Here is a 15,685-nt window from a genome sequence, read left to right on the forward strand (position 1 = left end):
GTACAAACTTCAGGTCGCAATTTTCATCTGATCTTCTTGAAATTTGGTACAGGCATGTTCTTCGGCCTAAAAACGAAGCCTATTGAAATTGGAATAAATCGGTTCAGATTTGGATATAGCTCCAATATATATGTTCGTCCGATTTGCTTTAATAATGCAATAAAATGGTCATTTGTAAACCGATTCTTGCTAAATTTAGCAGAAGAAATTTTCTCATAACTGTCGACATTACTGGTGAATTTCATAGAAATCGGTTCAGATTTAGATATAGCTGTCATATACGTATATCGTCCGATTTTCACTTCTAGAGCCACTGCAAGCGAATTCATTGACCAATCTTACGAAAACATTGTACAACGCTTTCCTCATCAACTACCACAATATTGGAGAAGATTGCTCGAAATCGGTTCAGATTTAGATAAAGCTCCCATATTTATGTTAGTCCGATTTTGGGAAATATTGCAATAAAGTGCACATTTGTTGACCGTAGTTTTGACAGTTTGAACATATTTGCTGTTAATTTGATACTGGCTGTTTAATAACCCATCTGAAAACATCCGTCGAGTTCCATCCAAATTGGTTCAGAATTGGATATAGCTCCCACATTGTACTTATAGGATAGGTGTAGGGTATTATACAGTCGGCACCGCCCAACATTTGCCCTTCCATACTGGTTTACTAAGTCTTCTTTTTTCATAATCTCCACCATAGGATGGGGGTATACTAATCGGACCCCATAAAGTATATATAGTCTTGATAATCATGACACTTTATACCGCTTGAAATTTTGAACAAATACTTCTTAAAGATGTAGGTTCATTTGCAATGCCAACCAAATGAGCCATATCGGTCGATGTTTTGATATAACTGCCATATACACCAATCTTTGATCCTGACTTCTTGAGCCACTACAGGACTCAAGTTTTATCCGATTTGACTGAAATTTTGGTGTTTTGGGTGTTTTGTTATAATTTCCAACAACTGCGCTTAGTATAGTTGAAATCCGTCCATAACCTGTCATAGCTGTCATATAAACCGATCTGGGGTCTTGACTTCTTGAGCCCCTAGAGGGAGCAATTCCTATCCGATTTGGCTGAAATGGCACGACGTGTTTCGTTACGACTTCGAACAACTGTGCCAAGTAGTATGGTTCAAATCGATGGCTAATATGATATATATGTCATATAAACCGTTCAGACCCTTAAGACTTTAAAGGGCGCAAATCCTATCCGATTTCTCTGAAATTTTGCACGAAGTTTTTCGTTATAATTTTCCACATCTGTACAAAGTATGGCTCAAATCAGTCCATAATCTGATATAGCTGCCATATAAATCGATCTGGGATCATGACTTCATGAGCTTCGTAACCTTCAACATATAAATCGATCTGGGATCATGACTTCATGAGCTTCGTAACCTTCAACATACGTGCCAAATATGGTCTGAATCTGTATATTGCCTGACAAAGCTCCCATATAAAACGATCTCCCTATTTTAGTTTTGGAGCCTCTAAAGGGGGAAAATCTTATTCGTTTTGGCTGAAATTTTACACAGTGGCCTCTAATGTGGTCATAACTTGATATACCTCCAATAGCATAGGAATTCTTTTCGTTTATCCATTCCATTGTTTGCCTAAAAAGAGACACCGGGAAAAGAACTCGACAAAAGCGATCCATGGTGGAGCGTATATAAGATTCGGGCCGGCAGAACTTATCACGCTTTTACATGTTCTTCATCTGCCTGTCTCACTTTAGATCTTTAGATTTGGCCGAAAATTTTTATGATGTCTTATCAAATGGCCTCTAAAGGTGGTAACTCTTATACGATTTGGCTGAAGTTTTGCACGATGTCTTTTTCTGGAACCTGCAACAAATAGATCAGCGATTCCATGAAGTATATAAGGAGTGATTTTTTAAGGAAAATTTTTAACAGAACCAAAAAAAAAAAAAAAGACAGTTAAAATTCAGAAACATTCATGAAATCTTATTTGAGTCGATAGTATGATCCATATTATTTTAATATTTTAAGATTCTTTCATGCAAATGTTGACCATGACTGCACCGCACCAAACTGTGACTTTTCTGGATGCTTTGAACTTTTGCACTGTGACATTTCAAGCAATGCTTCTGGGGCTGATCTTCACTTCAAAATCCACAATTCTGATTATTTAAGAACCCATTGAAGCAGAAATGAGCTTCGTCGCTGAATACAAGAAGGGCCCATGAACTTCCGTAACAGAGCAGGCATTTTGATAATAAAATCCAATAATTTGTAATCGTTGTTCGTTTGTAACACGATTCATGGTTAAATTATAGACCAAACTGAAGATTTTTTCATAGTGAAGGAAAACACGAAATGTGCGTGAGCTGTTTAAACCAGTGTTGCCAAAAACATAATGGCTAAAATGTTCTTGATCGTCTGGACTTTCTGAGTCGATCTAGCCATGACCGTCCGTCCGTCTGTCGAAATCACTATAGCGATCGAACGAGTAAATCAAGCTGCTCCAAACTTAGCAGAGTTTTTATACCCAACACCGATGGAAGGGGGTATATTCATTTTGTCATTTGGTTTGCAACACATTGGAATATCCATTTCCAACCCTATTAAGTATATATATTTTTGATCAGCGTAAAAATCTTAGACTATCTAGACATGTCCGTCCGTCTGTCTGTTGAAATCACGCTACAGTCTTTAAAAATAGAGACATTGAGCTGAAACTTTGCACAGACTCTTTCTTTGTCCATAAGCCGATTTAGAATCTGAGGTCCATAAAAGACACATTTATTATTCGATTTTGCTGAAATTTGAGCTATTTTAGGCCCCTGACATCCTTTGTTAATTTGGCTCAGATCGGTCCAGATTTAGATATAGCTGCCATATAGACCGATCCTCCGATTTAGGGTCTTAGACCCATAAAAGACACATTTATTATCCGATTTTTCTGAAATTTAGGAAAGTGAGTTGTTTTAGGCCCTTCGACATCCTCCGTCAAAATGACCCAAATCGGTCCAGATTTTGATGTAGCTGCCATATAGACCGATCCTCCGATTTAGGGTCTTAGGCCCATAAAAGCCACATTTATTATCCGACTTTGCTCAAATTGGGGACAGTGAGTTGTGTAAGGCCCTTTGATATCCGTCTTCAATTTCACTCAGATCAGTTCAGATTTGGATATAGCTGCCATATAGACCGATCTCTCGATTAAAGGTTTTGGGCCCATAAAAGGCGCATTTATTGTCCGATGTTGCCGAAATTTGAGACAGAAAGTTAAGTTAAGCCCCTCCACATATTTCTGGAATTTGGTCTAGATCGATCAAGATTTACATATAGCTGCCATATAGACCGATATCTCGATTTAAAGTCTTGGTCACAAAAAAAGCGCATTTATAATCCGATTTCACTGAAATTTGACACAGTGACTTTTGTTAGGCCTTTTGACATCCGTGTCGTATATGGTTCAGGTTGGCTTATTTTCGGATAAAGCTGCTAAAAAGGTCACTATTTTGTTATACATAATTGAACAATGATTTGTACGTATTAGTATTTGTTCCAAATCGGATCATATTTCGATATAACTGCTATGGGACATAAGGTATGCAATTTTCACCGGATTTTGATGAAAGGTGGTTTACATATATACCTACATATATATATATATATATATATATATATCTATTTACTAATATATCTATTTGATCTTCATGCCCGGAAAAACATGGTATACTCACACATAAATGGCATTTTTTAGTCAAGGCCACAAAACGCCAGTTTTTCCGTCACCCTCAAATCCTTTCTGAGTTTCGGAATGTGTTGTTTGTTTGTGAATGTGATCATGACGTATGTACGAATGCCAGCCTTGGTACATTTCTCTGTGTAAACATATGCCTTTGATAGACTCACGTACACGCAATAACAAATTAGAATTGTATTACCAGGGTGTTGGTGTGTTCGCGTCGGGCGTTTGAGTTTTGCCCGTTAAAATTAATTGTTATTATTTATTAGCAGCAACAGTGGAATTAAAATATTTCCATGGTATTAGCCAAAGGCATTGCGTTCATTTTTATGGATACATGGCCTCAGCAAAAATAAATCCAATGTCTACCAAGCGGATATTTAAGACATATTAAGGGCAATTGTGACAATGTCACAGCCCTTAATCTATGTGTCCTGGCGAGTCATCTTGGTTGTCGCTTTAAAACTGATAACAAATCAAGGTTGTTATTTAAATAAGCGTAACCGTTGAATTGGTTGAGACTTAGATATAGCTCCCTCATTACACATTCTGAATTGCATCAAAATAAACGCCCTAATATTAAATTATATGCTGTACCGCAAAAGCGGACAACATGTACGAGTACAAGGCTGATATGTCACGCGAACAAAGCCCTTATACACAAACTAGTAGGAAATATTGGCGATTTACGTACTATTGTGTTGGCAAACGCAATTATATCTTGCACAAATTTACATCAGCTCGCTTCGTGTCGTTTGAAGCGACGCAGTTCAACCATAGCATGATGCGGTTCAAGCTGCAGATAAGGATAAATACTGGTGATGATGGTGGTGGCGTCTATGGTGATGACGACTGACTATGTGAACGATGTGCGGCCAACAATTGGTACAATGCCAAATCAATAAATGCTAGCATATGTATTTAAAGCAACACCGAGTGATACACAATTTGGCTCAAAAGTGAGTATGCGTTGATTAGATTAGACCAAAAACTAGTTTTTATACCCAACGTCATAGGTTAGTCATGCTCTTTCCAACACATCGAAATAATAATTTTCGACCCTACAGGTTATATTATTTCAGATTGAAGTTAAATTCTAAGACGATTTAATGATGTCCGGGACAGTGTGTCTATTTGTCCCTCCGTCTGTCCATCCGTCTGTTGTAATCCCTCTACAGCCTACCAAAACAGAGATATTGAGCTGGAATTTTGCACAGATCCGTATATCTTTAAAACGCAAGTAAAATTTTTTAACGGGCCAAATCGGATCATAATGGATATAGCTGCCATATAGAACGATCTGCTGATTTGGGGTCTTAAGCTCATAAAAGGCGCATTTATTATCCGATTTCGCTGAAATTTGAAACATTGAGTTGTACTAGGGGCCCCCGATATGCAAATTTTTTTTGCAAATTTTGCCCATGAACATTCCATTAAGGAACAAGGCCAAACTTCTCACATATCAATGAGTGCAGTGCGATTCAAGTTTAAGCTCAATTATAAGGGGCCTCCACTTTATAGCCGAGTCCGAAAGGCGTGCCGCAGTGCGACACCTCTTTGGAGAGAAGTTTTGGTATAGTACCTCACAAATGTTGCCAGCATTAGGAGGGGAAAACCACCGCTGAAAATTTTTTTCTGATAGTCTCGCCAGGATTCCAACCCAGGCGTTCAGCGTCATTGGTGGACATGCTAACCTCTGTACTACGGTGGCCCCGATATCCGAACCGAATATGGTCCATATGGGCCATATTTACATAAATCTGCCATATGGACCGATCTGCGGACTTAAAGTCTTAACCGCGTAAAAGGCGCATTTAATACCCGATTTCGCTGAAATTTGGAACAATGAGTTAAATTAAACCACCCAATATCCGAATTAAGTATGGTCCACATCAGACCACATTGAGTTATAGCTGCCACATTTGGGCCTTGAGCACATAAGCACTGCCGATTTTAGGCCTTGAGCACATAAAATGGGCATTTATTTTCCGATTTGACTGAAATTCAGAATAGTGAGTAACTGTAGGGCACCCGATATCAGAACAGAGTATGGTCGAGATCAGACCATATTTGTCATGTAGACCCATCTGAGGAGTTGGTCATAAGTACATAAAAATCGCCCGATTTCACTGAAATTTAGAACAGTGAGTTGCAGAAGGGCATACAATATCCAAACCGTGTACAGTCAACAGCAGAAATTCTTAAGATATAGCTTCCATTAGAATGGTCTGCTGATTTAAGATCTTAATCATATAAGAAGTAAAAGTGCGTTAAGTTTGGCCGCACCTAATGTTATAAACTCTCCACCATGGATCGCAATTGACACGTTATTCGAATGACTTTTTCAAATAAAAAGGAGATACATCTACAGATGTACAGATGGAGATGGACCGTACTTGTCATAATATTCACAATTCATAAAATAATACCAGGTTTAAAATTTCAGCCAAATAATTGCTCCTCCTGAGGCTCACTAAGTCAAATCAGGCGATCGGCTTATATGGGGGCTATATCAGGTTATAAACCTATTTGGTCAAAACTAAGCACGGCTGTTGGAAGCCGTAGCTAGAATTTATGTAAACAAGTAAAAGCGTGCTAAGTTCGGCCAAATCGGATAGGAGCGTCCTCTAGAAGCTCAAGAAGTAAAGTCCCAAAATCGGATTATATGACAGCTATATTAGGTTATAGACCGATTTAAACCATACTTAGCACAGTTTTTGGATATCATAACAAAATACTTCGTGCAAAATTTCATTCCAAATCGGATAAGAATTGATTTGAACCTAACTTAGCAAAGTTGTTGGAAGTCATAGCAAAACACGTCGTGCAAAATTTCATTCCAATCAAATAAGAATTGCGCCCTCTAGAGGCTCAAGAAGTCAAGACCCAAGATCGGTTTATATGGCAGCTATATCAGGCTATGAACCGATTCGAACCTTATTCAGCATAGTTGTTAGATATAAGAATAAAATACGTCATGCAAAATTTCAGCCAAATCGGATTGGAATTGCGTCCTCCAGAAGCTCAAGAAATCAAGATCCCAGATCGGTTTATATGGCAGCTATATCAGGTTATTTACCACTTTAAACCATACTAGGCACAGTTGTTGGATATCATTACAAAATACTTCGTGCAAAATTTCATTCAAATCGGATACGAACTGGACCTCTAGTGGCTCAAGAAGTCAAGGTCAAGATCGGTTTATATGGTAGATATATCGGGTTATTGACCAATTTGAACCTAACTTAGCAAAGTAGTTGAAAGTCATAGCAAAACACGTCGTGCAAAATTTCTTTCCAATCGGATAAGAATTGCGCCCTCTGGAGGCTCAAGAAGTCAAGACCCAAGATCGGTTTATATGGCAGCTATATCAGGTTATTGACCGATTTGAAACATACTTGGCACAGTTGTTGGATATCGTAACAAAACACGTCTTGCTAAATTTCATTTCATTTGGATTAGAATTGCTCCCTCTAGAAGTTAAAGAAGTCAAGACCCAAGATCGGTCTATATGGCAGCTATATCAAAACATGGACCGATATGGCCCATTTACAATACCAACCGACCTACACTAATAAGAAGTATTTGTGCAAAATTTCAAGTGGCTAGCTTTTCTCCTTCGGTAGTTAGCGTGCTTTCGACAGACAGACGGACGGACGGACAGACAGACGGACATGGCCAGATCGACATAAAATGTCGCGACGATCAAGATTATATATACTTTATGGGGCCTCAGACGAATATTTCGAGTAGTTACAAACAGAATGACGAAATTATTGGATTGCCCAAAAAGTAATTGCGGATTTTTCATATAGTCGGCGTTGACAAATTTTTTCACAGCTTGTGACTCTGTAATTGCATTCTTTCTTTTGTCAGTTATCAGCTGTTACTTTTAGCTTGCTTTAGAAAAAAAGTGTAAAAAAGTTCAGTTCAGTTTTATTAAAAATGCATTTACTTTCTTTTAAAAAATCCGCAATTACTTTTTGGGCAACCTAGTATACCCCCATTGTATGGTGGAGGGTATAAAAATCAGACAACAAGCCCTACGTGTCCTTATTTGTCTCAATTAAATTAAAATGTGTAAATTTTTTATTTATTTCCAAAACATTAAAATTTCATACTTACATTTTCGCCTGTTTGTATATGCTGGTGTTGGCTCATCTAACGTCAACATCAGCAGCAACACAGCCACGTGGATATCATTTGGTGATGGAAGCATAATTGAATTTTGAAAATGTAGTTTGCTCAATGTTATACATGTATTGTCAAGTTTGACGAATTAACGAAATTAATTGTAAAACTCACATTAAAGCTCAACATTAGTATATTAAATTTTTAGATTTAGGTAATTTGTTTTGAAAGACTAATTAAAATTATAGGCCTAGCCTAGTCTAGCTCGTGTCGTCGGAGTGGGAGTATTAAGCCGGAGATCGCGTCGAAGTGGGAGTATTAAGCCGAAGATCGGTTCGGAGTCGAAACCAAACTTCGACTCCGACTCAATAGTCTGACTCCGACTTCTATTCCGGACTCAAAAACTCGACTCCGGTCAATTCCGCAGCTCCATCGCCCTCTAACATAGGATGGAGGTATACTAACTTCGGTTGTTCATAAAATAGGAAAATTGGCAACGATAGGAAACCTGGAAGTAATGGAAGAGGTTTCCAATCGGATGCCTGAGACAACACTTGTGTTAAAGTGCAAGGCACTGCTGCCAGCGCCACACTCTTGAATTGACGGAACCCTGGTATTTCCATCTGGAAGATCATGCTACACAGACAGAGTGAGCCTGGCGTCTACATTGAGAATCCAAGGACTGAGACCTATTTCCGACTGTATGACCATAATATGGTCTTGCAAGCGGAGATGGGGGCGATCACAAAGCAGTACATTGTATACTGACTGGGCAGCCCTTGCCGATGATATGATGTTGACTCGAGGACGTCAAAAGTGAACAACTTTACGGACAGAAAATTTGTCGTCAGGCCAAAAGCAATCAGGACGATAAGTACACGAACCATCTTAGAATGTAAAAAGGAGATTAGCATCTTTTCTCAGGATGACACGTCCGCATTGTATAGTTGCCGAGCCAAAGAGTAGTAAGAGGGAATGAAAGAGCAGACGATTTTGCTGTGATTGGCCAGAGGATTGTCATCAGTAAATATGGTGAAACCATAGTCTTCGGGATGGCGAAGTTCGAGTTAAGGGTATGATTGAAGAACGCACTGTGGCACTGAGCAACAGTGAAACGGTCGAAAGTAAGACAAAAACCTTATGGGGGGATCCGCATATTGACAAGACGAGGTTAATACTGAAGGGAACGGAATCAGTATTGTTTTCGGCATCAATGGAACATATAGGATACAGGTCGGTTGGGTTTGTTAATGGGCCATAGCGGTCCATATTTTGATATAGCTGCCATATAAACCGATCTTGACTTCTTGAGCCACTAGAGGGCGCAATTCTTATACGATTTGGCTGACATTTTGTTTGACGTGTTTTGTTATCATTTCCAACAATTGTACTAAGTATGATTGAAATCAGTTCATTACCTGGCATAACTGTCATATAAACAGATCTGAGGACTTGACTTCTTGAGTCTCTAGAGGGCGCAATTTCTATCCGATTTGGCCGACATTTTGCATGACGTGTTTCGCTATGACATTCAACAACTGGTCTAAGTACGGTTGAAATCGGTCCATAACCTGATATAACTGATATATAATCCGATCTGGGGTCTTGACTTCTTGTGCATAGCAGTTCTTTTCTTTTGCCCTTTGTTTGCCTATAAAGAGATACTGGGAAAAGAACTCGACAAATGCGATCCATGGTGGAGGGTATATAAGATTTAAGGTTTTGGACCCATAAAAGGCGCATTTATTGTCCGATATCGCCGAAATTTGGGACGGTGAGTTGTTCTAGGCCCCTCGACATATATCTCCAATATGGCCTAGATCGACCAAGATTTTCAGAGAACTGTCATATAAACCGATCTCTCGATTAAAGGTTTTGGGTCCATAAAAAGCGCATTTATTTACTTATTTTTTATACCCACCTTCGTAGGATAGGGGGTATATTCATTTAGTCATTCCGTTTGCAACACATCGAAATATCAATTTCCCACCCTACAAAGTATATATATTTCGTCGGATCGTCGTAAAATTCTAAGACGATTTAATGACGTCCGTGTGTCTGTCCTTCCGTCTGTTATAATCACTCTAGAACCTTTAAAAATTGAGATATTGAGGTGAAATTCGGCACAGATACGTCTTTTTCTAGCACGCTGGTTAGGTTCTTGAACGGTCCAAATCGGACAACATTTGAATATAGCTGCTATATAGACCGATTTTCCGATAAAGGGTCTAAGGCACATAAAAACTTTATTTTTCATTCGTTTTTGCTCAAATTTGAAACAGTGAGTAGAGTAAGACTTCCCGACAACTGACCCAAATATGGTACAGATCGGACTATGTTAAGATATAGCTACCATATACACCGATCTCCCGATAAAGGGTCTGAAGAACATAAAAGCTTTATTTATTACCCGATTACGGTGAAATTATTTTAAACCTCCAGACATCTGACCTATATATGGATTAGATTGGATCATATTTAGATACAGCTATCATATAGACCGACCTCACGATAAAGGGTCTGAAGTCCAAAAAAGATTTATTTATTACCCGATTTCGCCGAAATTTAAAACAGTTGGTTATTTTAAGCCTCCCGACATCTGCCATAAATATGGTTCACGTCGGACTATATTTAGATAAAGCTGTCATATAGACCGATCTCCAGATAAAGGGTCTGAAGCCCATAAAACTTTATTTTTTAACCTATTTCGCTGAAATTTGAAGCAGTGGGTAGTTTTACGCCTCCCTATGGTTCAGATCGGATCATATCATATCAGATATACCTGCGATATTGGCCGATCGGCCGATGAAGGGTCTGAAGCCCATAAAAGCTTTAGTTCTTTACCCGATTTCGCTGAAATTTGAAAAACAAAATTCAACAGTGACTTATATTTATTAGACCACTCAATGGCCGTGCCGAATTTGGGTGCATAAGTTATCTAATTTTCACCAGATTGTGGCGAAAGGCGGTTTACATATACACCCGAGGTGGTGGGTATCCAAAGTTCGGCCCGGCCAAACTTAATGCCTTTTTATACCCTCCACCATAGGATAGGGTGTATACTAATTTCGTCATTCTGTTTGTAACTAATCGAAATATTCGTCTGAGACCCCATAAAGTAAAGGGTGATTTTTTTGAGGTTAGGATTTTCATGCATTAGTATTTGACAGATCACGTGGGATTTCAGACATGGTGTCAAAGAGAAAGATGCTCAGTATGCTTTGACATTTCATCATGAATAGACTTACTAACGAGCAACGCTTGCAAATCATTGAATTTTATTACCAAAATCAGTGTTCGGTTCGAAATGTGTTCAAATTTTGACAAATTTTGTTCAGCGATGAGGCTCATTTCTGGTTGAATGGCTACGTAAATAAGCAAAATTGCCGCATTTGGAGTGAAGAGCAACCAGAAGCCGTTCAAGAACTGCCCATGCATCCCGAAAAATGCACTGTTTGGTGTGGTTTGTACGCTGGTGGAATCATTGGACCGTATTTTTTCAAAGATGCTGTTGGACGCAATGTTACGGTGAATGAACACATTTCGAACCGAACACTGATTTTGGTAATAAAATTCAATGATTTGCAAGCGTTGCTCGTTAGTAAGTCTATTCATGATGAAATGTCAAAGCATACTGAGCATCTTTCTCTTTGACACCATGTCTGAAATCCCACGTGATCTGTTAAATACTAATGCATGAAAATCCTAACCTCAAAAAAATCACCCTTTTTATATATTCTTGATCGTCGCGACATTTTATGTCGATCTAGCCATGTCCGTCCGCCCGTCTGTCCGTCCGTCCGTCTGTCTGTCGAAAGCACGCTAACTTCCGAAGGAGTAAAGCTAGGCGCTTGAAATTTTTGCACAAATACTTCTTATAATATAGGTCGGTTTGTACTGTAAATGGGTCATATCGGTCCACGTTTTGATATAGCTCCCATATAAACCGATCTTGGGTCTTGAATTCTTGAGCCCCTAGAGTGCGCAATTCTTATCCGATTGAAATGAAATTTTGAACGACGTGTTTTGTTATGATATCCAACAACAATGACAAGTATAGTTCAAATCGGTTCATAACCTGATATAACTGCCATACAAACCGATCTTGGGTCTTGACTTCTTGAGCCTCTATTCCTATCCGATTTGGCTGAAATTTTGTACGACGGATTCTCTCATGATCATCAACATACGTGTTTATTATTCTTATTCGAATTGGCTGACATTTTACACAGGTCTCCAACATATAATTTAATTGTGGTACAAACCGGACGATATCCTGATATCACTCTAATAGCAGAGCAAATCTTTTCTTATATCCTTTTTTGCCTAAGAAGAGATGCCGGGAAAAGAACTCGACAAATGCGATCTATGGTGGAGGGTATATAAGATTCGGCCCGGCCGAAATCAGCACGCTTTTACTTGTTATTTTTAGGATGCTATATGAGAGCACACAAAATTTCGCTTAAATCGCACCACCAATCTCCGACATCTGGCGTTTCTGAAAATAAGGGTAAGGGAGAGGGTCCGCCCGCACTTCAGATATCAAAAAATGTAGTACCCTATTTTCACCACGGGTTTATTATGCACCATCTATGAAAATTTCAAGAAAATCGGTTCAGCCGTTTCTGAGTCTATAAGGAACACACAAACATACAAACAAACAAACCTACAAACACAAATTGATTTTTATATATAAGATTTTTCAAATTGTAATTTCGTCTCCAAAGAAAATTTCATTAAAATTTTTTCTTTACAGAGTATTTCAATGAAAAAAGTTTTTTTTTTTGCCCTAAGATAATTTTTTCTTTAAATAGTATACTGACTACGTCGGTTGCCCCCATATATATTTTTTTGTCCGATTTTGACTAATACTACAATAATTTTAACATTTGTCGACCAATCCTCACAAACTTTGGCCCTAAGATTATTCTTAGAACTCTTCTGATCACTGGTAATTTTCATAGAAAACTATTCCAATTTAGATATAGCTCCCACATATGTGTATCTCCTGATTTTCACATCTAGGGTATTTACTAAAGAATTTATCAACCGACCTTCCTCTTTGACTCCCCCACTATGTGCTGATTTTGGACAAAATTCTGCATTTTACGATTAAACAAATTTTAGTTTCGAATTCTTAGCCTGCATATCCAATGTGGAGTAGGGTATCAAAAGGTCGGCTTCGTCCGACTTTAGCCAGTCCTTATTTGTTGTTTATACAAAACGTTGCGATATTTAGACCACATCACAAAGTATGTTAAACAAAATTTCACCTCAACAGCTAAAGTTTAAGGATATTGACTTCATCAGTTCACTGTTTTTAACAGGGAAGTGTTGAGATTGGTAAACATCAGGAGCAAAAAAAAATTCAATTTGATACCTAATATCCATATGCCATATTTTTCTTCTTTGAGTTATCTATTGCACGAGTTCAATATTTATCTAAAATTCCTGAAGATTTATGCACGTGTTTTTTGGCAATAAACAAAACACAACGGATGTTATAAAGGGTGATTTTTTTGAGGTTAGGATTTTCATGCATTAGTATTTGACAGATCACGTGGGATTTCAGACATGGTGTCAAAGAGAAAGATGCTCAGTATGCTTTGACATTTCATCATGAATAGACTTACTAACGAGCAACGCTTGCAAATCATTGAATTTTATTACCAAAATCAGTGTTCGGTTCGAAATGTGTTCATTCACCGTAACGTTGCGTCCAACAGCATCTTTGAAAAAATACGGTCCAATGATTCCACCAGCGTACAAACCACACCAAACAGTGCATTTTTCGGGATGCATGGGCAGTTCTTGAACGGCTTCTGGTTGCTCTTCACTCCAAATGCGGCAATTTTGCTTATTTACGTAGCCATTCAACCAGAAATGAGCCTCATCGCTGAACAAAATTTGTCAAAATTTGAACACATTTCGAACCGAACACTGATTTTGGTAATAAAATTCAATGATTTGCAAGCGTTGCTCGTTAGTAAGTCTATTCATGATGAAATGTCAAAGCATACTGAGCATCTTTCTCTTTGACACCATGTCTGAAATTCCACGTGATCTGTCAAATACTAATGCATGAAAATCCTAACCTCAAAAAAATCACCCTTTACTTGCCATTTGTACCTATCCAGGGCAAAAATGCATTCTGTAACAAAAGAATATCCATAAATATCGAAATGTCAATAAGGTAAACAATGAATAATAAGAATTTGAAGAGAATCCCAAACGAACAATGAAATAAGAACAGTGCAAGAATGTAAAGGAATAAAAAACTAAATTTATGAAGCAATGGTGATTATGAGAGAATTCCTGTTGAAATTTGCCGGACAATAAAGAATTTCACTTTATCTAGAGCTTTATATGTAATATACAGTAATGTCTCGATTTACGTTGACTCGGTTAATGTCGTTTTGACTTACCTCTTCAAAAATTGTTCCTACTAACTTTGATTAGCATCGTCATTCGATTTAAGTCGTCTCAGTAGTTTAAAGGCAAAAATGGATTGATGTGCTTTGCTTTTGATTTGGCAGAAACTTTGTACATAGTGTTCTGTTATGACTTATAACACTTGTGTCAAGTACTGACTAAATCGGTCTATAACCTGATATAGCTTCCATATAAACCGATCCCCCGATTTGACTTCTTGAGACCCTGGAGGCCACAATGTTCATCCGATTTGGAAATTTTGCACTTAGTGTTTGGTTACGATTCCCAACACTTGTGCCAATTTCGGTCCAAATCGGTCTATTTCCTGATATAGCTCCCATATAAACCAATCTCCCAATTTGACTTCTTTAGCCCTTACAGCTGCGATTTACTGAAATTTTGCATATAGTGTTCTGCTATGATTTTCAATAACTATTGCAAGTACCTCCAAATCGGTCTATAACCAGATATAGCTCCCAAAATTTAGCAGAATCCAGGGAGGTGGATTCCCAAGATTCGGCCCAGCCGAACTAAGCACGCTTTTACTTGTCAAACTGCTCGTGAGAGGTATTCACGCTCCCTGGAGGGGCGCAAAGATCGATCTGGTGAGTAAGATGGACATCCCCCAGCTCACAAAGGTTACGGTCTTCATCAAGGGATGGGGCAGTAAATTTGCGACGGATCGCATGATGGGATTCTTGGGCAAGACAAAACGAAGTTTTGGTCGAGAGAAGGAAAAGGAGGAAGGAACTCTCTTTGTGGTTGGCATTGATCAAGTCTCCGTGACAAGTTTGGCTAAGACTAAGGGCATTGCGCACTACGGGAGCAAAGCTGTCTTTTTCAAGATTGGGAAGGCTAGGATAGGCAGAAATTTTTATTATTAGACATCAGGCCCTGCAGTGGCAGGTGACCCAACACCGCCCAACAAACAGGGGGCCGATAACGAAACGATCACGGCATCTTTTAATATTGGAAAGACTGGGAGAAGCAATGATCCTAATACTAAAATATCAGGCAGTGCAGTGGCGAGAGACCTAACACAGCCTAACAAACAGGAACCCGACAACGAACCCATTACCTACTTCAAGATTCGGAATACTGGGATCGGTAAAAATCCTAATATTGAAACATTAGGCAGCGCAGCGACAAGAGACTCTACCCGACGCAACCCAACGAACAGGGAGCCGATGAAGCCCAAGAAGCCCATTTACTTAAGATTTGGAAGACTAAGATAGGCAAACATCCTAGTATTGAAACATCAGGCAGTATAGGAAATGGAAACCCAATAAAGCTTGACGAACAGGGACCCGACGATGGAACTATTACCGACTTTATAAAGAGTCGGAAGACTAGACTATGCAAAGAACCTTAAAAAATGACATCAGGCAG

Source organism: Stomoxys calcitrans, chromosome 3 (genome assembly GCF_963082655.1).
Source record: "Stomoxys calcitrans chromosome 3, idStoCalc2.1, whole genome shotgun sequence".
Taxonomy (NCBI): Eukaryota; Metazoa; Arthropoda; class Insecta; order Diptera; family Muscidae; genus Stomoxys; species Stomoxys calcitrans.